Genomic DNA, 22441 nt, shown 5'->3' with positions numbered 1-22441 from the left:
GATCTGCCGAGTTCCTCCAGCAGTCTTTTTGCGGCAGATTCCAGCATCTGCAGTCTTATCGTGTCTGCAACTGCCAAAGATCCAGACTGCACCTGCTCCCCACACGGCAGCCCGGCACAGTCCTCCGCCTGTGATGAAAAACACTGTGATGTTTGTGAGACACGATTTCCCATTCACAAAGCCGTGCTGACTGTCCCTCAGCAGTCCTTGCCTTTCCACACGCTGGTAGGTCCTGTCGCTCAGAATCCCCACCAGTAATTTCCCACCACTGATGTTGGGTTCACTGGCCTGTGGTTCCCTGGCTTATCCTTGCAGCCCTTCTGAAATAAAGGCACACCCTCCAGACTTCTGGTATCTCACCCCTGGCTAAGGAAGATGCAAATAACTCTGCCAGGGCCCATGAAATTTCTTTCCTATTCTTCCTGCAAGGTCTTGGGATGCAATTGGTCAGGCCCTGGAGATTTATCCACCTTAATATGCTTTAAGACTGCCAGCACCTCCTGTTTTGTAATGACGATTTGTCCCAAGACATCACTACTCATATCCCCTAATTCCTTAGCTTGCATGACCTTCTCTGTGCAAATACAGATGAGAAATATTCATTTAAGATCTCACCCCTCTCTTGTGGTTCCACAACATTGTTCATTTCCTGCGTTCAGCCAATATCCCTCTAAGCCCCGCTCCTCCATGTAGCTGTCTAAGTGCTTCTTAAATGATGCTGTTGTACCTTCCTCACCCACTTCCTCTGGCAGCTCGTTCCACACACTCACCACCCCCTGCGTGAAAAAGTTGCCCCTCAGGTCCCTTTTAACTCTTTCCCCTCTCGCTCTGCCCCCTAGTTTTGGATTCCCCTACATAGAACATACAGCACAGTACAGGCCCTTCGGCCCACAATGTTGGCCGACATTTTATCCTGCTCTAAGATCTATCTAACCCTTCCCTCCCACATCGCCCTCCATTTCTCTATCATTCATGTGTCTGTCTCAAGAGTGTCTTAAATGTCCCAAATGTATCTGCTCCCACAACCTCTGCCGGCAGTGTGTTCCACGCACCCACCACTCTCTGTGTAAAAAACTTACCCCTGACATCCCCCTTATACCTTCCTCCAATCACCTTAAAGTTATGTCCCCTCGCGTTAGCCATTGTCCCCCTGGGGAAAAGTCTCTGACTGTCTACTCGATCTGTGCCTCTTATCATCTCGTACACCTCTATCCAGTCACCTCTCACCCTCGTTCTCTCCGAAGGGAAAAGCCCGAGCTCGCTCCACCTGTCCATCCATGAGGAGCAATGAACCGAAACAACAACAGAGGCAGAGAGGCGACAGGTGGACCCAACAACAGGGCTGAAACGGACGGGATCCGACAGGGAAGGAAGGTGGGGCAGGGAGCCCAATAACGGAGGGAGGCTGAGCAGGCGGCAACAGTGGAGGGAGGAGGGTGTAGGTGAGGGGCAGATTGGAGTGGGTGGAGGAGGGGGAAAGTGGGTGAGAGGGGACGGGGTGGGGGTAGGAGGAACGGGGTAGATCAGGGGGAGAGAGACTGGGGTTGGGGGTTGGAGGAACGGGGTAGATCAGGGGGAGAGAGACTGGGGGTGGGGGGAGGAGGAATGGGGTAGATCAGGGGGAGAGAGACTGGGGGTGGGGGTAGGAGGAACGGGGTAGATCAGGACGAGACAGAATAGGGACAGAGGGGGAACAAGTGACCTGAAACTGGAGAATTGAATGTTCACGGGTTTAGACGACCCAAGTGGAAAATGAGGTGCTGTTCCTCTCATCTGCATTTAGCCCCCCCACCACCTCCCCCCACCCCCACCGGCAGTGGAGGGAGCTGAGGACAGACAGGTCGGTGTGGGAATGGGGAGAGAAATTGAAATGGCTCACAACTGGGAGCTGCAGAGGACAATGGTGACCTAAAACTGGAGAATTCAATCCCAGCAGGAGGGGGAACACCAGTCCCTCCCGTCCCCTGAGGCCAAAACTGGACGTCCTCCCTCAGACCCCGGTTTGGCCCAAATCCCTCTGAACCTTTCTCCTCCCTGTCCCCGTCCCAAGTGCCTTTCTAGTGTTGTTAATGTACCCGGTTCAAACACTTCCATATGTCACAGAGTCACACAGCACAGAAACAGGCCCTTCGGCCCATCTGGTCCATGCTGACCAAGGTGCCCCAATCCAAGCAAGTCTCATTTGCCTGCGTTTGGCCCATAACCTTCTGAACATGCCCAATTTCGAAGAAATGTATCTGGGGAAACTCTCCTTATGGAGTACGAATGCATTGCTTTAGATCAAGAATCTCTTCAGACCGCCAGGCATTGATTATAAGGAGTTTAACATAACATTTCTTCATTAGTCACATGTACACGGAAACACACAGTGAAATGCATCTTTTGCGTAGAGTATTCTGGGGGCAGCCCACAAGTGTCGCCACGCTTCCGGCGCCAATATAGCACACCCACAACTTCCTAACCCGTATGTCTTTCGAGTGTGTGAGGAAACCGGAGCACCCAGAGAAAACCCACGCAGACACACGGGGAGAACATACAAACTCCGTACAGACAGTGGCCGGAGTTGAACCCGGGTCGCTGGCGCTGTAATAGCGTTACGCTAACCGCTACACTACCGTGCCAGACTCAAAGAGCTGACAACAAGGAACTATTTTCCTTAGTTGTAAACGATTACCAAATTAACGAGTTTGGTTTGAAATTAATTGCTGGGAGGGAGATAAGACAAATAATGTATTTATTTGGGTCTCTAAGATCATATCTTTAAAATCTTTTAAACAGAATACCATTAAACAAAGGACGACAAAATTCGAAGCCAAGCCACAGACAGTGATATCAGGATCATTGATGAAACCCTGACTGATGGTTTGAAAGAGCAACTTGGTGGGGAAGGGGGTGAGAGACTGAGGCAGAGAATTGAGAGTGCAGAAATATTTAATTGGTCAAAAAAGTTGTGCATTACAGTATCATCTTTAGGAGGATCAGAACTATAAAGTTTGGAATAAAATTCTCTAAAAGTATCATTTATTTCTCAATGATCCATTGTCCTTTTTCCATTGGCTCTGCGAACTTCCTTAACTTGCTGTCCAGCTGCAGAGGTTTTTAATTGATTGGCCAATAATTTACCTGTTTTATCTTCATGGATATAAAATTGAGTTTTTTCTTTTAAGAGTTGATTTGCAATTGGATATGTTAAAAGGAGATCATATTTGGTTTTAATTTCAACTCACCTATTATATAAAGTGGGATCTGGATCCTAGGCATACTTTTGGTCTAGAAGTTGCAATTGATTGGCTAAATCAATCCTCTCTGTGTCAGCTTTTTTCTTAACGCTTGCCGTGTAAGGAATAATTTGTCCTCTAGTAAAGGCTTTAAAAGTATCCCATATACTAAGACTAGAAGCCTCCCCTGGGGTATTCTCTTTAAAAATGAAAGGGATTTGTTTCTCCAAAAATTTTAAAAAGTCTTTATCAGATAGCAAAGTTAGGTTAAAACGCCATGATCTATTTATTTGAGGGAGTCCGGGGAGATTTAAAGATAAAAACACAGGAGCATGGTCTGAAAGAGCAATCTCTTTCTATTCACAGGATCTGATTGACGAAATCATTTGACTGTCAATAAAAAAAAATCAATCCTGGAATATGTGTGATGAACATGAGAAAAAAATGAATATTCCCTGTCTTCTGGATGTAAAAAACGCCAAACATCAGTAACTTTATACTTCTGATTCTCCTAAAGATGATACTGTAATGAACAACTTTTTCGAACAATTCAGATGTCTACACTCTCTGCTGCTAACTGAAAACAATTGGATAAATTTATTACGCATGAGGAAATCGCCGAGGTTATACGGTTAATGCACTCTGGAAAGACTCCGGGTCCTGATGGATTTCTGGGAGAATTCTATAAGGCTTTCTCCTCATTGCTTATACCTTACTTAAGTTTTGTTTTTTCGGATTCTTTCAAATTGGGACGGTTACAACAATCCTTTTATGAAGCCTCCATTTCACTTATTCTTACGAAGAATAAAAACCCAACACAATGTTCTTCGTACAGACCAAATTCTTTGCTGAATGTTGATGTTAAAATTTTATCTAAAGTTTTGGCTTGTAGATTAGAAAATATTTTACCGTCAATTATATCCGATGATCAGACAGGGTTTATGAAAAACCGTTATTCCCATTTTAATATTCGTCGTTTATTGAATATTATTTATTCTCCCTCAAGGAAATATCGGAATGTGTGATATCTCTAGATGCCGAGAAGGCGTTTGATCAGGTTGAATGGAGTTACCTATTTGAAAACTTAGAGAAATTTAACTCTGGGCCCGATTTCATTCAATGGATTAAATTACTTTATTTATCGCCTTCTGCCCATGTTCTTACTAACTTTCAACTTTCTGAACCTTTCAAACTTCAATGTGGAACCAGACAGGGATGCCCTTTGAGCCCTTTGCTATTTTACCTGGTTCCAGAACCTTCAGCTATCGCTTTTCGAGAATCTACAGAGACTGCCGGTATCTTTAGGAGAGGTACCACCCATAAAGTTTCGCTCTTTGCTGATGATTTACTGCTCTTCATTTCTCACGTTGAGACTTCGTTACCTTCTCTGCTTTCTTTACTTTCCCGTTTTCGCCAGTTTTCAGGATATAAACTGAATTTACACAAGAGCAAACTTTTCCCTTCGAACAATCTGATGCCATTCGACATTAACCTTCCTTTTAAAACTGTAAGAAATCATTTTACCTATTTGGGTGTAACTATTACTAAAAATTATAAACATTTATTTAAAGAGAACTTTCTTGCTTTACTGAATTATGTGAAAAGGGTCTTACCAAATTGGTCACCCCTCTCTATATCGCTGATTGGCCACATTAATTCTATTAAAATGAATATTTTACCTAAATTTATGTATCTATTTCAGGCTTTACCTGGTTTTTATTCCTAAGTCTTTTTTTGATTCTCTTGACTCAATTATCTCTTCTTACATATGGGGAAATAAACAGCCTAGATTAAATAAAGTTCATTTTCAGAAAGCTAAAAACTATGGAGGCTTTGCCTCACCCAACTTTAGGTTTTATTACTGGGCAGTCGATATAGGAAATCTTACTTCTTGGTTACATTACATTAATCATGAGGCCTGTCCACTGTGAGTTTCTTTGGAAGCTAATTCTGTTAAAAAAACTTTCTATTATTTCTTTGCTTGGCTCTTCACTTCCTTTATCAATAAATAAACTAATTGATAATTTGGTAGTTAAACATGCTTTGAGGATTTGGTTACAATTTAGAAAATACTACGGTTTATTGAGATTTCTTTGTCCTATTTTTGCTAACTTTTTCTTTAAACCTTCTATGACTGACATAGTTTTTAAAGAATGGGAAAGATTGGGTATTACTTGTTTTCAGGATCTGTTTGTTGGAGGAAATTTCTTAATGTTTGAACAATTGTCAACGAAATATAATTTGCCAAAAACTCACTTTTTTCAATATTTGCAAATTAGAGATTTTCTCCGATCTCCAGTACATACCTTCCCTATAAGTCCTGATCGGAACTTAATAGATGTAATTTTTAATATGAAGCCTTTTTATGATGCTTCAATATCTAAGATTTATGGTAGGTTATCAGGAATGAATAAGGTCCCTTTAGACAAAATTTAAAATGCTTGGGAACGTGATCTGCAGATTTCAATTTCTGAGGAAACTTGGAATCAAATTTTTAAACTGGTTAATACTTCATCATTATGTGTACGTCACTCCCTCCTTCAATTTAAAGTGGTCCAGAGAGTTCACTTGTCCAAAGACAAGTTATTGCGTTTCTATTCGGATATATCTCCTTATTGTGACAAATGCAATAATGGAGAGGATTCTTTAATTCATATGTTTTGGTTATGTCCGAGTCTGGAAAAATTCTGGATAGAGGTATTTCAAACTTTTTCTATGCTTTTTAAAATAAATTTTAAGCCAAATCCTTTAACTGCATTATTCGTGATTGTTGGAGAAAAAGGTATAATTCTGGAAACTTTGGACTTACACATATTGGCCTTCATTTATCTTACAGCCAGGAGGGCTGTATTGCTTAAATGGGAGGAAACTACGCCCCCACTCATGGTCAGTGGTTACAGGATGTTATGCCATATCTAAATTTAGAGAAGGTCTGTTGCTCTGTTTCTGGATCTATTCTGAGCTTTCAAATATCACGGGGACCTCTTTTGAACTACTTCCAAAACCATTGATTTTGTGCTGAAACTACAGATATTGGCTAATATTACTATGTCTTTAGGATTTGGCAGTGGGGTTAGATTTTTTTTATGTAATAAAATTTTTCCAACTTCAAATCAATATTGTTCTCTTTCTTGTTTACTGATATGAAGCATTGTGATTTCTAGTGTGATTCAACACAATCTATCATGTAACATTTTGTTCCCTTTTTTTCACTTGGTTACATGCACTTTGTACATTGTTTTGAAATTAATAAAGATATCGAAAAAGATACTCAATGCTCGGTAACTCAATCCCTCTGTTTGTACCAGAACTGGTCACTTCTGCTGTTGATCATCTACCTGTAACATTGGAGGACGGCAGATGCTGGAATCTGGATGAAAAACACGATGATGCTGGAGGAACTCAGCAGGCCAGGCAGCATCCGTGGAGAAAAGCAGGCGGTCAACATTTTGGGCTCAGGACCCTTCTTCAGGACTGAAGACGATAAAAGGGGAAGCCCAATATATGGTAACTAGGGGGAGAATAGGTCCCTTTAGGCACCAATGCTGTCGTTTGTGTGTGGAACCACAAAAGAGGGGCAAGATCTTAAATGAATATTTCTCATCTATATTTACACAGAGAAGGTCCTGCAAGCTAAGGAATTAAGGGATACGAGTCGTGAACTCTTGGGACATATTGTCATTACGAAAGACGAGGTGATGGCAGTCTGAAAGAATATTAGGGTGGACAAATCTCCAGGGCCTAAACAATTGCATCCCAAGACCTTGTGGGAAGAATAGGAAAGAAATTCAATGGGCCCTGGCAGAGTTATTTGCATCTTCCTTAGCCAGGGGAGAGATACCAGAAGTCTGGAGGGTGTGCCTTTATTTAAGAAGGGCTGCAAGGACAAACCAGGGAACCACAGGCCAGTGAACCTAACATCAGTGGTAGGAAATTAATGGAGGGGATTCTGAGCGACAGGACCTACCAGCGTGTGGATAGGCAAGGACTTCTAAGGGATAGTCAGCACAGCTTTGTGAATGGGAAATCGTGTCTCACAAACATCACAGTGTTTTTCATCACAGGCGGAGGACTGTGCCAGGCTGACGTGTGGGGAGCAGGCGCAGTCTGGCTCTTTGGCAGTTGAAGACACGATAAGACTGCAGATGCTGGAATCTGCCGCTAAAAGCCTTGTGCATAATCAGTGCAGACTCAGTGAGTCAAAGGGCCCATTTCTGTGCTGCATCTCTCTATTCCTCTGAATATTCATACTGGGTGAGATGGGAGGAGGCTGGTGTGGAACAGAAACACTGGAAGACACCAGATGGGCTGAATGGCCTCTCTTTCTACTGTTCATTGTGTGCATTGCAGAGACAGGAAGGGCCTCAGATAAAGTGTTTCAAACAGAACTGCTTTATTTTCATCACAGATCCAGAACATTGAACTCTAACTCAGTGAAAGAGATTACAAAAGAAAATCAACTGTGCCCTATGATCAGGGTTCAATCCTGGGCGAGATCAGCAGCGTCAAGAGAATCCGACCCCCGTGAACACCTGCAACACTTGTGAATTTGTGCGAGATTTCAGTTGCCGTGATGGTTGGAAATTGAGCATACAGCATGCTTAATCTTTCTCCGCAGTTTGAATTCACTGGTGTTTCAGCAGGTCAGATGACCAAAGGAATGCCTTCCTGCACTCAGAGCAGGTGAATGGCTTCTCCCCAGTGTGAACTCGCTGGTGTCTCAAAAAATTGGATGAATCAGTGAATCCCTTCCCACACTCGGAGCAGGTGTATGGCCTCTCCCTGGTGTGAACTCACTTGTGCCTCATCGGGCTGTATAACCGAGTGAATACTTTCCCACACGTTGAGCAAGAGAATGGCCTCTCCCCAGTGTGAACTATCTGGTGCCTCAGCAAATGGGACGACTGAGTGAATCCCTTCCCGCACTCGGAGCAGGTGTATGGCTTCTCCAGAGTGTGAACTCGCTGATGTATCAGCAGCTGAGACGACCGACTGAATCCCTTCCCGCACATCGAGCAGATGCACGGCCTCTCCCCGGTGTGAACACTCTGGTGTATCAGCAGCTCAGACGACCGAGTGAATCCCTTCCTGCACTCGGAGCAGGTGTACGGCCTCTCCCCGGTGTGAACCCGTTGGTGTATCTGCAGCTCAGACGACCGAGTGAATCCCTTCCCGCACGTCAAGCAGTTGAATGGCCCCTCCCCAGTGTAAACCTGCTGGTGTCTCAGCAAATGGGATGACCGAGTGAATCCCTTCCCGCACTGTGAGCAGGTGTACGGCTTCTCCCCAGTGTGCACTCACTTGTGCCTTGTAAGGTGGGATAACTGAGTAAATCCTTTCCCCACACGTTGAGCAGCAGAACGGCCTCTCCCCAGTGTGAACTCGCTGGTGCATCATCAGGTTGGATAACTGATTGAATGCTTTCCCACACGTTGAGCAGATGAACGGCTTCTCCCCAGTGTGAACTCTCTGGTGTATCGGCAAATTGGATGAATGAGTGAATCCCTTCCCACACTCGGAGCAGGTATACGGCCTCTCCCCAGTGTGAACTCGCTGGTGCATCATCAGGTGGGATAACTCAGTGAATCCCTTCCCACACGTTGAGCAGGAGAACGGCCTCTCCCCAGTGTGAACTCGCTGGTGTGCCTGCAAGTGGGATGACCGAGCAAAGCCCTTCCCACACTCTGAGCAGCGGAATCTGTGGGAAGAGAAACAAATAATGTCTCAGGTTGGAAACCCTTTGTCAGAACCGAGAAAGTGAGAAAACAAGTTTTAAATTGCAGAAAAGATGGGGAAGGGATAAATACACCATTAAACCCACAGGAAGTGGGAACAAAAGCAGAACATTCAGCGTCTCAAGCCTGTGCCATTCAGCACGATCATGGCTGACTTTCCTGCCCTGTCCCCATAACCCTTGATTCCCCTACTGATTAGGAATCTATCCAAACCTGAAATATACCCAAGGACTCTGCCACACAGTTCTCTGTAGCAAGATGTTGCAAAGACTCAAGCTTCTGAGAGAAGAAATTCCTCTTGTCTCACTTTTAAATGTTCACTAGTAAATTTCTCATTCATAAGGCTATGCTAACTCTGCTCAAGAAGGTATAATTTTTCAAACAATCAATCAGATAAAAGGTCAGTTTCCAAACTAAAACATTAACTCTATTTCCCCTTCCACAGAGGCTGCCTGACCTGCTGAATTGTCCAGCAGTTTCTGGTTTTACTTCAGATTCTGACATCTGCAATTTCTCTTTAAAAACAGGACAAAGAGAACATTTGCGATTGAGAATGCCTCAGCAACACCGACCTCACCCTTAGTTTACAAACCTGTCAGTGATTGAGATGAATGAGGGCAGGTAGAGAGAGAGAAATCAAACACAAAGAGATATTTCATTAACTGTGAAACACATGCTGCAGCTGTTGCTGGAACCACAGGCCTCGGCAACAGTTCTGCCCACATTTCACAGCGTGAACATTGCCTTGTCTCCAACTGCCTGTGTTAGTCTATTAACCAGAAAGGTCGATAAAACAGAGCAAGGCTGGGGTTGCCTCAGTGAAGCCAATCAGAGATGCTCCTTTTCCCCTCTCCCTACATCTTTCCCTCCCTCCCTACATCTATCCCTCCCCCGCAACTATCCCTCCCCCCTCCCGCACCCAAACCTCTCTGCAGGTTCCTTTTGCTCGGACTCGATGAAACCCGCGCTTCAGCGGTCCCCTCCTGCCAGCTGCCGACACCCACAACACTTCCTGGTCCAATGTGCCGCGCAAATGACGTCACCTCCATTGCGCGCCTGCGCTGTGGGCTCGCTCGCTGCAGCCAGAGCTCTTTCTCGGCCGCGGTGGCTCTTGGGTAAATTCGGCTGCCATGCGAACCAACCTGAACAGCGCTTTTAAATAGCTTCGCTCTCGAACTGGCGATGTCCCCTCCACCCCCACCCCTACACCCCTTCCACCTCCCCCTCGCCCGCCATCACCACCACCACCACCACCCCCCGGGCCAGGAGCAAGAATGCGCAGGCGCTCGGTGGCCTTTACGATTGGCTGCCCTCGGGAGACCTGACGTCATTCTACTTTGAGGGTGCACGGCCTGAATTGTGGTGAGGAGCAGAATATGACCCGCCATATTGATGAGGGGCAGAGTCGGGCCCGCCATCTTGGTGAGGGCCAGGATCGCGTCACATCTGCCAGTGGTTCCACCTCATTCCCGGCGCTGCCGCCTGCAGCCGCAGGAGGTGCAGCCCTTGTCCCTGCAGCTCCTCCCTCCCCACCGTCCCGGGGCCCGAACAGCCTCCCAGCTGAGGCGCAGCTTCACCTGCAGCCGCGCCAACCTGGTCCCACACACTGGGTGCTGCCAGTGTGTGCTCCACAGAGTCAGAGAGCAACACAGGGGGTCCCCGGGGAGTGTGTTAATGTTCACAGGGGGTCCCCGGGGAGCGTGTTAATGTTTTCAGGGGTCCCCGGGGTGTTAATATCTACAGGGGGTCTGCGGCAGTGTTTACATTCTCGGTGAGTCTGTCAGTCCTGCTGTGGATTCGGTTTCCCGTTCTCTCCCGTTACCCTCCACATCCACCCGCGCTCCATAACCGCCCCGTGATTTCGCTGTGAATGTGCGCTCCTGCTGATGTCGGGAGGACCACAATATATCGTGCAGATGATCTCTGGACAGACGAAGCCTTGGTAAATGACTCTGCGGGTGTTTGCACTCAGGCTGCAGATAAATCGGACATGATTTAAACTTTATTTGTTTGCTGTTTATTTTCAAGTTGCTGTTTGCTGCACATTTAGTGTCACCTGTCGCTCAGCACAGGTCTGTCGCTGTGTAACGCCGGGGTACAGTGTGTGTGTGTGTGTGTGTGTGTGTGTGTGTGTGTGTGTGTGTGTGTGTGTGTGTGTGTGTGTCACTGTGAAGCAGTGACGCAGGGTGTAGAGGGTCCCCACAGTCCCACCGAGAGCGGCTCCCACTCACACACCTCTCTTCCGTTGTGGGTTGACGTTGACGTTGGGGACACTGTTTCCCTGGATGGAGGAGAGCAGGGATTTAATCTGTGGGTGGGGAAGGAAGGAGCAGGGAGGAGGGGGAGGGGAGCAGAAATATTTACCCTTTACTATTGGACTGGTCACATCTCAGCTTCAAGACCAACACATCTCGGGTATCTGGAGGTACGGGGAGGGGGAAGAGAGACAGACAGACAGACAGACAGACAGAGTGACACAGAGAGAGAGACAGAGCGAGAGAGAGAGGGACACACACAGAGGGGAACTGAGAGTGGGTGACGGTGTCAGGGACCGATCGATAACACTCAGTCCGTCCCCAGTACCTCACGGGGAGAGAGAGTGGGTCACGGTGTCAGGGGCCGATGGTTTACTCACCAGCTTTTCCAAAACCCTTGTGATTTCAATATCGGCCGGACAAAGTTCGCTGCCAATCAAGGTAAACTCGACTCTTGCAGCAAGCCGTGTTCTCTGGAGATCCGTGTGAAGGGGAAGAGAGTTGATGCACAAGCAGCAAAGACGAGAAGCCTGGACTGTGGGCTCTGGACGCGGGCAGTGACCCTGAGAGTCTCCGCACCTCTGATAATCTTTGGCTCCTTCAGGCCGTCACTCTCTGTTGCCCCCGAGCTCATCGCCTCCGATCAGCCCTGGACTGCTTTCCCTGCCCACCGACTCCTCAGGTAAATCCCCGGCCTCATCCCCCCAACTCCCCCTCCCCTCCGCGTCCCTTTGAATGCCCTGCCCCAGCCGCCACGCCCGGCCCCTGTGCTGCAGGACTCCGGTTTGATCTGCCTGCTCCACAACGTGCGGTTGTGTGAGCCCGCTGAGGGTTTACACGGCTGCAACACCACTTCCTGACTTTCGTGCCCCGTCCCCGACCGATGAAGGCAAGTGTGCCCGATTGGTGACCCATAGAACATCGAACACTACAGCACAGTACAGGCCCTTCGGCCCACTATGTTGTGCCGACATTTTATCCTGTTCTAAGATCGACCTGACCCTTCCCTCCCACAGAGACCCCCATTTCTCTATCATTCATGTGTCTATCTAAGAGGCTCTCAAATGATCCTCATGTATCTGCTCCCAAATGTTCTTCATGTATCTGCTCCCACAACCTCTGCCGGCAGTGTGTTCCACGCAGCCACCACTCTCGGTGTAAAAAACTTACCCCTGACATCCCCCTTCTACCTTCCTCCAATCACCTTAAAATCATATCCCCTCGCGTTAGCCATTGTCGCACTGGGGAAAAGTCTCTGAGTGTCCACTCGATCTATGCCTCTTATCATCTTGTACACCTCTATCAAGTCACCTCTCATCCTCCTCCTCTCCAAAGAGAAAAGCCTCAGCTCGCTCAACCTATCCTCATAAGACATGCCCTCCAATCCAGGCAACACCCAGATATTCTCCTCTGCACCCTCTCTAAAGCTTCCACATCCTTTCTATAATGAGGCAACCAGAACTGAACACAATACTCTAAGTGTGGTCTCACCAGAGTTCTATAGAGCTCCAACATCACCTCGCGGCTCTTGAACTCAATACCCCGACTAATGAAGGCCAACACTCCATCATACGCCTTCTTAACACTATCGACCTGTGTGGTACGAGGGAAACATTCAATAGTCTTATAACAGCAGGATAGAAGCTGTCCTTGAGCCTGGTGGTACGTGCTTTCAGGCTTTTGTATCTTCTGCCCGATGGGAGAGGGAGAAGAGAGAATGTCCAGGTTAGGTGGGGTCTTTGATTATGTCAGCTGCTTTACCAAGGCAGCTGGAAGTGTAGACAAGAGTCCATGGAGGGGAGGCTGGTTTCTGTGACGCACTGGGCTGTGTCCACAACTCTCTGCAGTTTCTTGTGGTCCTGGGCAGAGCAGTTGCTGTACCAAGCTGTGATGCATCCAGATAGGATGCTTTCTATGGTGCATCGATAAAAATTGGTGAGGGTCAAAGGGGACGTGCCAAATTTCTTTAGCCTCCTGAGGAAGTAGGTGCGCTGGTAAACATTCTTGGCCGTGGCGTCTACGTGGTTGGACCAGGATAGGCTATTGGTGATGTTCACTCTGAGGAACATGAAGCTCTCAACCCTCTCTACCTCAACACCATTGATGTAGACAGGTGCATGTACACAGCCCCCTTTCCTGAAGTCAATGACCAGCTCTTTTGTTTTGCTGACATTGAGGGAAAGGTTGTTGTCATGACACCATGTCACTGGGCTCTCTATCTCCTTCCTGTACTCCGACTCATCATTGTTTGAGATACGGCCTACAACGGTGGTATCATCTGCATACTTGTAAATGGAGATAGAGCTGAATCTGTCCACACAGCCGTGAGTGTACAGGGAGTAGAGTCGGGGGCTGAGGATGCAGCCCTATGGGGCACCAGTGCTGAGAATAATTGTGCTGGAGGTGTTGTTGCCTATCCTCACTGATTGCAGCCTGTTGGTCAGAAAGTCTAGGATCCAGCTGCAGAGGGTGGTGTTGAGTCCCAGGTCTTGGAGTTTGGTGACGAGTTTGCTTGGAATTATAGTATTGAACTCTCACTACAGGACTGAACATGCCTTGTGCGGTTTCAGAACAGATACTGCCTTAACTTCACTACAGACGCCTGAAGCCAGATCACCGATATCACTCATATCAGGTACAGGGGGTGTTGGGGGAAGGAGAATATTGCATCGCAACCTCACTTAAGAGCTACCAGGACCAGCATCAACGTGCAAGGTTACAAACACTTCTGCCTTCAGCTTCACATCCTTGCCCGGATAACATTCGCCAACTTAAGTGAGGCACTTCAGCAGACCCTGGGAGAAATACTTTGAAGTGTACGATGCAGGGAGAAGTTAAATCAGGACCAAACATTGTTAGCGAGCACCCATAAAACTTAGGCCAGGCACGGCAGTGTAGCGGTTAGTGTAACACTTTACAGCGCCAGCGACACGGGTTCAAATCCGGCCACTGTCTGTAAGGAATTTGTACATTCTCCCCGTGTGTCTGTGTGGGTTTCCTCCGGGTGCTCCGTTTTCCTCCCACATTCCAAAGACGTCCGGGTTAGGAAGTTGGGGGCGTGCTATGTTGGCACAGGAAGCGTGGCAACACTTGCCGGCTGCCCCCCCAGAACACTATGCAAAAAAAATGCATTTCACTGTGTGTCTCGATGTACGTGTAACTAATGAACTCATCTTGGAGGGAAGATGGGCAGTACAAAGAGGTGAGAGGGAGGAGGGGGTGAGGCGGGGCTGGTAGGTGCTCGATGGAACTGAGGTGAAGTGGGAGATGAGGGGCAGATGGGGGCAGGTTGGGAAGGGTGGACGTTAGAGACAGAAGCTGGTGGGTGACAGGTGAAATCTTGCTCCTACTCTTTCCGAACACTTGGACTAATATCCCTTTCAGTGTGTTTTACCCTGGTGCCTCGTACTTTCGAGGGAAACAAAACGACACATTTTTAATCCTGGTGGAAAAGGCAGTTTATTCACACACGCACACGCACGCACACGCACACGCACACGCACACGCACACACACGCGCACACACACACACACACACACACAGAGTCAGGCATGCAATACTTAGACTGTAACTCTCCACCCCAGTCCACGGGGAGAACGCACAAACTCCTTACAGACAGCAGCGGGAATTGTACCCGTGCCGCCAGCACTATAATAGCGTTATGCCAACCGCTACACTACCGCGCCTGCCCGCTACACTCTCAGTCCTGATGCAGGGTCTTGACCCAACGAGGAGACCACCCCTTTGCCTGACTCGCTGAGTTCCCCCAGCGAAAGGCAAACTGCTGGAGGAACTCAGCTGGCCAGGCATCACTACATTGCGTCAATGACTGCACTGATGCCGACTCCTGCAGAACTCATCAATGTTATCACCTTCCACCCCAAGCACAAATAGACTTGGGCCATTTCCGGCACCTCTCTCCCTTTCCTGGATTCTGTCCCCATCTCAGCAGACAAATTATCCACTGACATTCGATATAAAGCTATTGACCCCACCCACTCCCACCCCATCTCTTTCGTGAGGACACCGTCCCTTTCTCTCAGTTTCTGCGCAGCAAACCAACCTTTTGCGATTCATGCACAAGCACTCCCGAGTCCCTCTACACAACGACAGCAGGCTGCAATCTTTCACCATTTAAGTAATTGATCTATTTTTCCTTCTGAAGTGGATGACCTCGCATTTACCAACAGTGTACTCCATCTGCCAGACCCTTGCCCACTCACTTAACCTATCGATATCTCTCTGCAGACTCTCTGCATCCTCTGCTACATCTATATCTTGGTCTATTGCCTGTGCCACTGGAATGTTATTATTTGGTGGCCGAGAGACAACTCCCACCAGTGATTTTTCCCCTTTACTATTCCTAAGGGCAGGCACGGTTGCGTAGTGGTTAGTGTAACGCTGTTACAGTGCCAGCAACCTGGGTTCAATTCCGGCCACTGTCCGTAAGGAGTTTGTACATTCTCCCCGTGTCTGTGTGGGTTTCCTCCGGGTTCTCCGGTTTCCTCCAACATTCCAAAGACGTACAGGTTAGGAAGTTGTGGGCGTGCTGTGTTAGCACCAGAAGTGTGGTGACACTTGTGGGCTGCCCCCAGAACACTCTACGCAAAAAGATGCATTTCACTGTGTGTTTCAATGCACATGTGACTAATAAAGAAATCTTGTCTTGTCTTGTCCCGACCACGCCTGTCCTCAAGGTGAGGCCTTCAGGGCACCTGAGACGGCTGCCTTTTGCAGGAAACAATGCTCCCTCTGTGCTGTGGGTGACAGAGACCTGAAACACTCCAATTTCTGGACTTCCACTCTCATCCCCCCTTTCCCCAACACCAACTCCCATCCCCCGTGCCCCACCCTCCCGAGTCCCCTTGTCATCCAGTTTTGTTCCCCTCCCACAACTGGTTCCATTTACCCACCTTGTCCTCAGATTCCAGCATCGTTGAGACCCCTGAACCTTATTGTCTGCCTGCACTGCACTTACCTTGTAACTGGAGAACCATATTCTGTGTTCTGTTACTGCTTTTCCCTTGTACTACCTCAATGCGGTGAAATGATCTGTATGGACATCACGGCTTGGTACGGCAACTGCTCTGCCCAGGACCGCAAGAAACTGCAGAGAGTTGTGGACACAGCCCAGCGCATCACAGACACCAGCCTCCCCTCCTTGGACTCCTCTCGCTGCCTTGGTGAAGCAGCCGGCATAATCAAAGACCCCACCCACCTGGGTCATTCTTGCTTCTCTCCTCTCCCATCAGGTAGAAGATACAGGAGCCTGAGGGCATGTACCACCAGGCTCAAGGACAGCTTCTACCCCACTGTGATAAGACTATTGAACGGTTCCCTTATACGATGAGATGGACTCTGACCTCACGATCTACCTTGTTGTGACCTTGCAACTTATTGCACTGCACTTTCTCTGTAGCTGTCACACTTTAGTCTGCACTGTAATTGTTTTTACCTGTACTACCTCAATGCACTCTGTACTAACTCAATGTAACTGCACTGTGTCATGAATTGACCCGTACGATCGGTATGCAAGGCAAGTTTTTCACTGTACCTTGGTACAAGGGACAATAATAAACCAAGACCAATGCAGAAAAAGTTTTTCACTGTACCTCGGTAAATAAACCAATTGAACATCTTGTGTCTGCAATTCCCACCTTTCAGCCTCTGTCTCCACCTCTGGCTCCATCCACTCCTCTATTTGTTTCTCTCCCCTTATCAGTGCAGACTCAGTGAGTCAAAGGGCCCATTTCTGTGCTGCATCTCTCTATTCCTCTGAATATTCATACTGGGTGAGATGGGAGGAGGCTGGTGCGGAACAGAAACTCCGGAAGGCACCAGATGGGCTGAATGGCCTCAAAATCTACTGCTCACTGTGTGCATTGCAGAGACAGGAAGGGCCTTAATTAAAGTGTTTCAAACAGAACTGCTTTATTTTAATCAGAGATCCAGAACATTGAACTCTATCTCAGTTAAAGAGATTACAAATCAACTGTGCCCAATGACCAGGGTTCAATCCTGGGTGAGATCAGCAGTGTCGACAGAATCCGACCCCCGTGAACACCTGCAACACTTGTGAAATAGCGCTCGATTTCAGTAGCAGTGATGGTTGTATATTGAGCATACAGCATGTTTAATCTTTCTCCGCAGTGTGAATTCGCTGGTGCGTCAACAGGTTGGATAACTGATTGAATGCCTTCCCACACTCTGAGCAGGTATACGGCTTCTCCCCGGTGTGAACTCGCTGGTGTCTCAGCAAATGGGACGAATCACTGAATCCTTTCCCGCACTCAGAGCAGATGAATGGCCTTTCCCCGGTGTGAACTCTCTGGTGTGTCAGCAAATGGGACGACTGAGTGAATCCCTTCCCGCACTCGGAGCAGGTGTATGGCCTCTTCCCAGTGTGGACTCGCTGGTGTGTTGTCAGGCTGGATAACTGAATGAATCCTTCCCCACATGTTGAGCAGGTGAACGGTCTCTCCGCAGTGTGAGCCTGCTGGTGCCTCACCAGACTGGATGACGTAGTGTATCCCTTCCCACATGTAGAGCAGGCAAAGGGCCTCTCCCCAGTGTGAACTCGCTGGTGTGTCATCAAGTAGGATGGCCGACAGAATCCCTTCCCGCACGTCGAGCAGATGAACGGCCTCTCCCCAGTGTGAACTTGTTCGTGTGTCATCAGGGTGGACAACTGAGTGAATCCTTTCCCACACTCGGAGCAGGTGTACGGCTTCTCCCCATTGTGAACTCTCTGGTGTATCAACAAATGGGATGAATGAATGAATCCCTTCCCGCACTCGGAGCAGGTGTATCGCTTCTCGACGGTGTGAACCCGCTGGTGTAACTTCAGCTGAGACGACTGAGTGAATCCATTCCCGCACGTCGAGCAGATGAACGGCTTCTCCCCAGTGTGAACTCTCTGGTGCCTCAGCAAGAGGGACGACTGAATGAATCCCTTCCCACACTCGGAGCAGGTGTACGGCTTCTCCCCAGTGTGAACTCGCTGGTGTGTCTTCAGTCTGGATAATTGAGTGAAACCTTTCCCACATGTTGAGCAGGTGAACGGCCGCTCCCTGGTGTGAACTCGCTGGTGTGTTCTCAGGCCAGATGACTCAGTGAATCCTTTCCCACACGTTGAGCAGGAGAACGGCCTCTCCCCAGTGCGAACTTGCTGGTGCGTCATCAGGCTGGATAACTCAGTGAATCCTTTCCCACACGTCGAGCAGATGAACGGCCTCTCCCCGGTGTGAACTCTCTGGTGCCTCAGCAAGTGGGACGACTGAATGAATCCCTTCCTGCACTTGGAGCAGGTGAACGGCTTCTCCCCAGTGTGAACTCGCTGGTGTGTCTTCAGTCTGGATAACTGAGTGAATCCTTTCCCACACATTGAGCAGGAGAACGGCCTCTCCCCGGTGTGAACTCGCTGGTGTGTCATCAGGCTGGATAACTGAGTGAATCCTTTCCCAAACGTCGAGCAGAGAAACAGCCTCTCCCCAGTGTGAACTCTCTGGTGCATCAGCAGTGCTTACCAGACGTTGAGCAGGAGAACGGCCACTCTCCACCATGAACACGCCAGTGCACCAGCAACTGGAATGACCAAGTGAATCCCTTCCCACACTCAGAGCAGGTGAACGGCCTCTCCCCAGTGTGAATTCGCTGATGTTGTGTTTGAGATTCCCATAAACAAATCATCTGCTTGTTGGATCCTGTAAAAGAAATTTACAAAAGTCATCAATAGGTACAGGACAGTATTTCAGCTGAGATTTTAGTCTCTGTAGCGAGCTGTTATAATAATGACAAACACAAGCTTGAGGAACAACGTCATCTCCCATCTGGGAACATTGCAGCATCCAGACTGGCATCAAAATCTCTGGGTGTCTTTCCATCTATAATCAGAATGGGCCATTTCTGCCACTTCCCTTTGTTCTACCCGTTGCCTCCCTCACCTACTCTGCCACTGAAATTCAATGTGTTTTCTGTCTTTCACTGTTAAAAGGGGTATCAAACCCAAAACATTCCCTCTTTCTGCAGATGGAGACACAAGAGACTGCAGATGCTGGAAATCTGAAGCAATACATAAGGGAGCAGGAGGAACTCAAAGTGGGTCAGGCAGCATCTATGGAGGGAAATGGACAGTCAATGTTTTGGGTCTTGGTGGTGTTGGACTTGGCGATTGTATTGGTGTTGGTTTATTACTGTCACGTACTGAGGTACAGTGAAAAACATGTCTTGCATACCGATCGTACAGCTCAATTCATTTCACAATGCAGTGAAATTGAGTTGGAACAGAGTGCATTGAGGTAGTACAGGTAAAAACAATAACAGTACAGAGTAAAGTCTCACAGCGACACAGAAAGTGCAGTGCAGGTAGACAATAAGGTGCAAGGTCATAGATCGTGAGGTCAGAGTCCATCTCATCGTATAAGGGATCTGTTCAATAGTCTTATCCCAGTGGGATAGAAGCTGTCCTTGAGCCTGGTGGTACATGCCCTCAGGATTTGAATGTGAACGGTAGGTGATTAGACTCACTTGTTGGAGATTGTCATTGTGTGGCAGTTTTGTGGTCCAAATGTTATTTGCCACTTAATATTCCAGAATAGAAGTGTTAGATACCATTCTATATTCAGACAGAATAGAACATGTTCTCAGTGGCAGAAGGAGCCGAGGTCATTGGACATAGTTGAGTTGTAAAATAACCATAAGTGACAAGGATTTTTGTTTCTTCAACACAGTGTTAACTGACACAATTTAGCCACATGGGTAAACTACTTTCACAATACATGTTTTTTTTATTCACTGGGAGTTGGACTCCGTCCCTTTTTTGACCTCAGTCCCAACTATAGCTGTTACCTACAATGATCTGGACATCAGCAGTGTCAGGAGACCGGTCCCAATCTCAGTTTGCTCATCTGTGTTTCCAGACTGCCTGCAGAGCAAAGGCAAAGTGCTTTTGCAGCAGAATCAATGGTCGCATTTATTGGTTTGTAAGACAAGCTTTTCACTGTAACTCGGTACAAGTGACAATAATAAACCAATACCAATACCAGGGCTCCAGAAACGGTCCCAGCAAAACAGTCATTCACCAGCCGGGGCCTGGAGTCCACCTTGGGCCGGGCCGGCAGAGAAAGCAGCAAAATCAAAAAATCTGCAGGTGCCGGAAATCTGAAATAAAAACAGAAAATGCTGGAAACAGGTCAGACAGCATCTGTGGGAAGAGAAACAAATCATGTTTCAGGTTGGAAACCTTTTGTCAGAAGCGAGAAAGTGAGAAAACAAGTTTTAAATTGCAGAAAAGATGGGGAAGGGATAAATACACCATTAAACCCACAGGAAGTGGGAACAGGAGCAGAACATTCAGCGTCTCAAGCCTGCTCTGCCATTCAGCAGGATCATGGCTGACTTTCCTGCCCTGTCCCCATAACCCTCGATTCCCCTACTGATTAGGAATCTATCCCAGCCTGAAATATACCCAAGGACACTGCCACGCAGTTCTCTGCAGCAAGATGGGCACCAGTAAATTTCTCATTCATAAGGCTTTGCTAACTCTGCTCAATAAGTTACTATTTTTCAAACAGTCAATCAGATAAAAGGGCAGTTGCCAAACTAAAACATTAACTCTATTTCTCTTTCCACAGATGCTGCCTGACCTGCTGAATTGTCCAGCAGTTTCTGGTTTTACTTCAGATTCTGGCATCTGCACTTTCTCTTTAAAAACAGGGCAAAGAGAACGTTTCCGATTGAGAATGTCTCAGTGGCCCCCGGGCCCCGATCACCGGTCCCTTCCCTCATTCCCCCTCCCTCATTCTGTCCTCACCCCCTCCCCATTCCCCCAAACCCTGCACCTTGCCCCTCATCTCGGCCCTCATTGCCCCTCCCCATTCCCCCTCTCCGCTTCCCCCTCTGCCCCCTCATTCCATGGCCCCCTCCCCCATTCCCCCTTACCAATTCCCCCTCAATCCCCCCTCTCCTTCCTCCCCCTCATTCCCCCTCCCACGTTTCCCCTCCCCGATTCTCCCCATCCCTCTTTGCCCCCTTCTGCACATCCCCCTCATTTCCCCACTCCATTCCCCTCCTCTTCCCCATTTCCCCCTCCCACCTCCTCCCTCATTCCTCCTGCCCTCTCCGCAATTCCCCACCTCCTCAATCCCTGCTCCCCACCCCCTCAATCCCCCACCCCTCCCCCTCCCTCCCCTGCTCCCCCTTCCCCCTCCCCCCTGTAGTTAACAACAGCGTGTCCCTTCCTGATGAACTTAACACATTCTATGTGCGTTTTGAACAGGAGGGAGGTGGATTGTCACCATCCACCCTGACAGCCTCCAGTGCAGCTGAACCTGTGATCACAGTGGAGGACGTAAGATCAGTCTTCCGGAGAGTGAACACGAGGAAAGCACCTGGCCCAGATGTTGTCCCTGGCCCTGTGCTCAGATCTTGTGCTGATCAGCTGGCAGAAGTATTTGCTGACATATTTAACCTCTCCCTGCTTCAAACTCAGGTTCCCACCTGTTTTAAGAAGACCACTATCATCCCGGTACCGAAGAAAAGCAAGGTAACATGCCTCAATGACTACCGACCAGTGGCTCTGACATCCACCATCATGAAGTGCTTTGAGAGGTTGGTCATGGCACGCATCAACTCCAGCCTCCCAGACAACCTGGACCCACTGCAATTCACCTATTGCCAAAACAGGTCTACAGCAGATGCCACCTCCCTGGCCCTTCACTCAGCTCTGGAGCATCTGCAGAGTAAAGGCACATACGTTAGACTTTCGTTCATTGACTACAGCTCTGCCTTCAATACAATAATCCCAAGCAAACTTGTCACCAAACTCTGAGACCTAGGACTTAACACCTCCCTCTGTAACTGGATCCTTGACTTTCTAACAAACAGACCACAATCAGTGAGGATAGGCAGCAATACCTCCGGCACGATTATTCTCAACACTGGTGCCCCACAAGGCTGCATCCTCAGCCCTCTACTCTACTCCCGATACACTCATGACTGTGTGGCCAGATTCTGCTCTAACTCCATCTACAAGTTTGCAGATGATACCACCGTTGTAGGCCGTATCTCAAACAGCAATGAGTTGGAGTACAAGAAGGAGACAGAGAGCTTAGTGGAATGGTGTCATGACAATAACCTTTCCCTCAATGTCAGCAAAACGTAAGAGCTGATCATTGACTTCAGGAAAGGGGGCAGTGTACATGTACCTGTCTACATCAATGGTGCTGAGGTCGAG

The 22441-nt window shown here is 48.1% G+C and overlaps 1 protein-coding gene and 1 pseudogene across 1 annotated transcript in view; both read right to left on the bottom strand.

Moving 5' to 3' along the window:
- The window catches only part of LOC127576413 (zinc finger protein 850-like), a 38996-nt pseudogene that overhangs the window by 15183 nt on the left and 1372 nt on the right, over window positions 1-22441 (bottom strand).
- The window catches only part of LOC127576580 (zinc finger protein 239-like), a 450145-nt gene that overhangs the window by 426367 nt on the left and 1337 nt on the right, over window positions 1-22441 (bottom strand). The window lies entirely within an intron of this gene.

Source organism: Pristis pectinata, chromosome 12, assembly GCF_009764475.1.
Source record: "Pristis pectinata isolate sPriPec2 chromosome 12, sPriPec2.1.pri, whole genome shotgun sequence".
Lineage (NCBI taxonomy): Eukaryota > Metazoa > Chordata > Chondrichthyes > Rhinopristiformes > Pristidae > Pristis > Pristis pectinata.
Note: the sequence above shows the minus strand (reverse complement) of the source record. Positions and strands in the feature narration are given on the sequence as shown.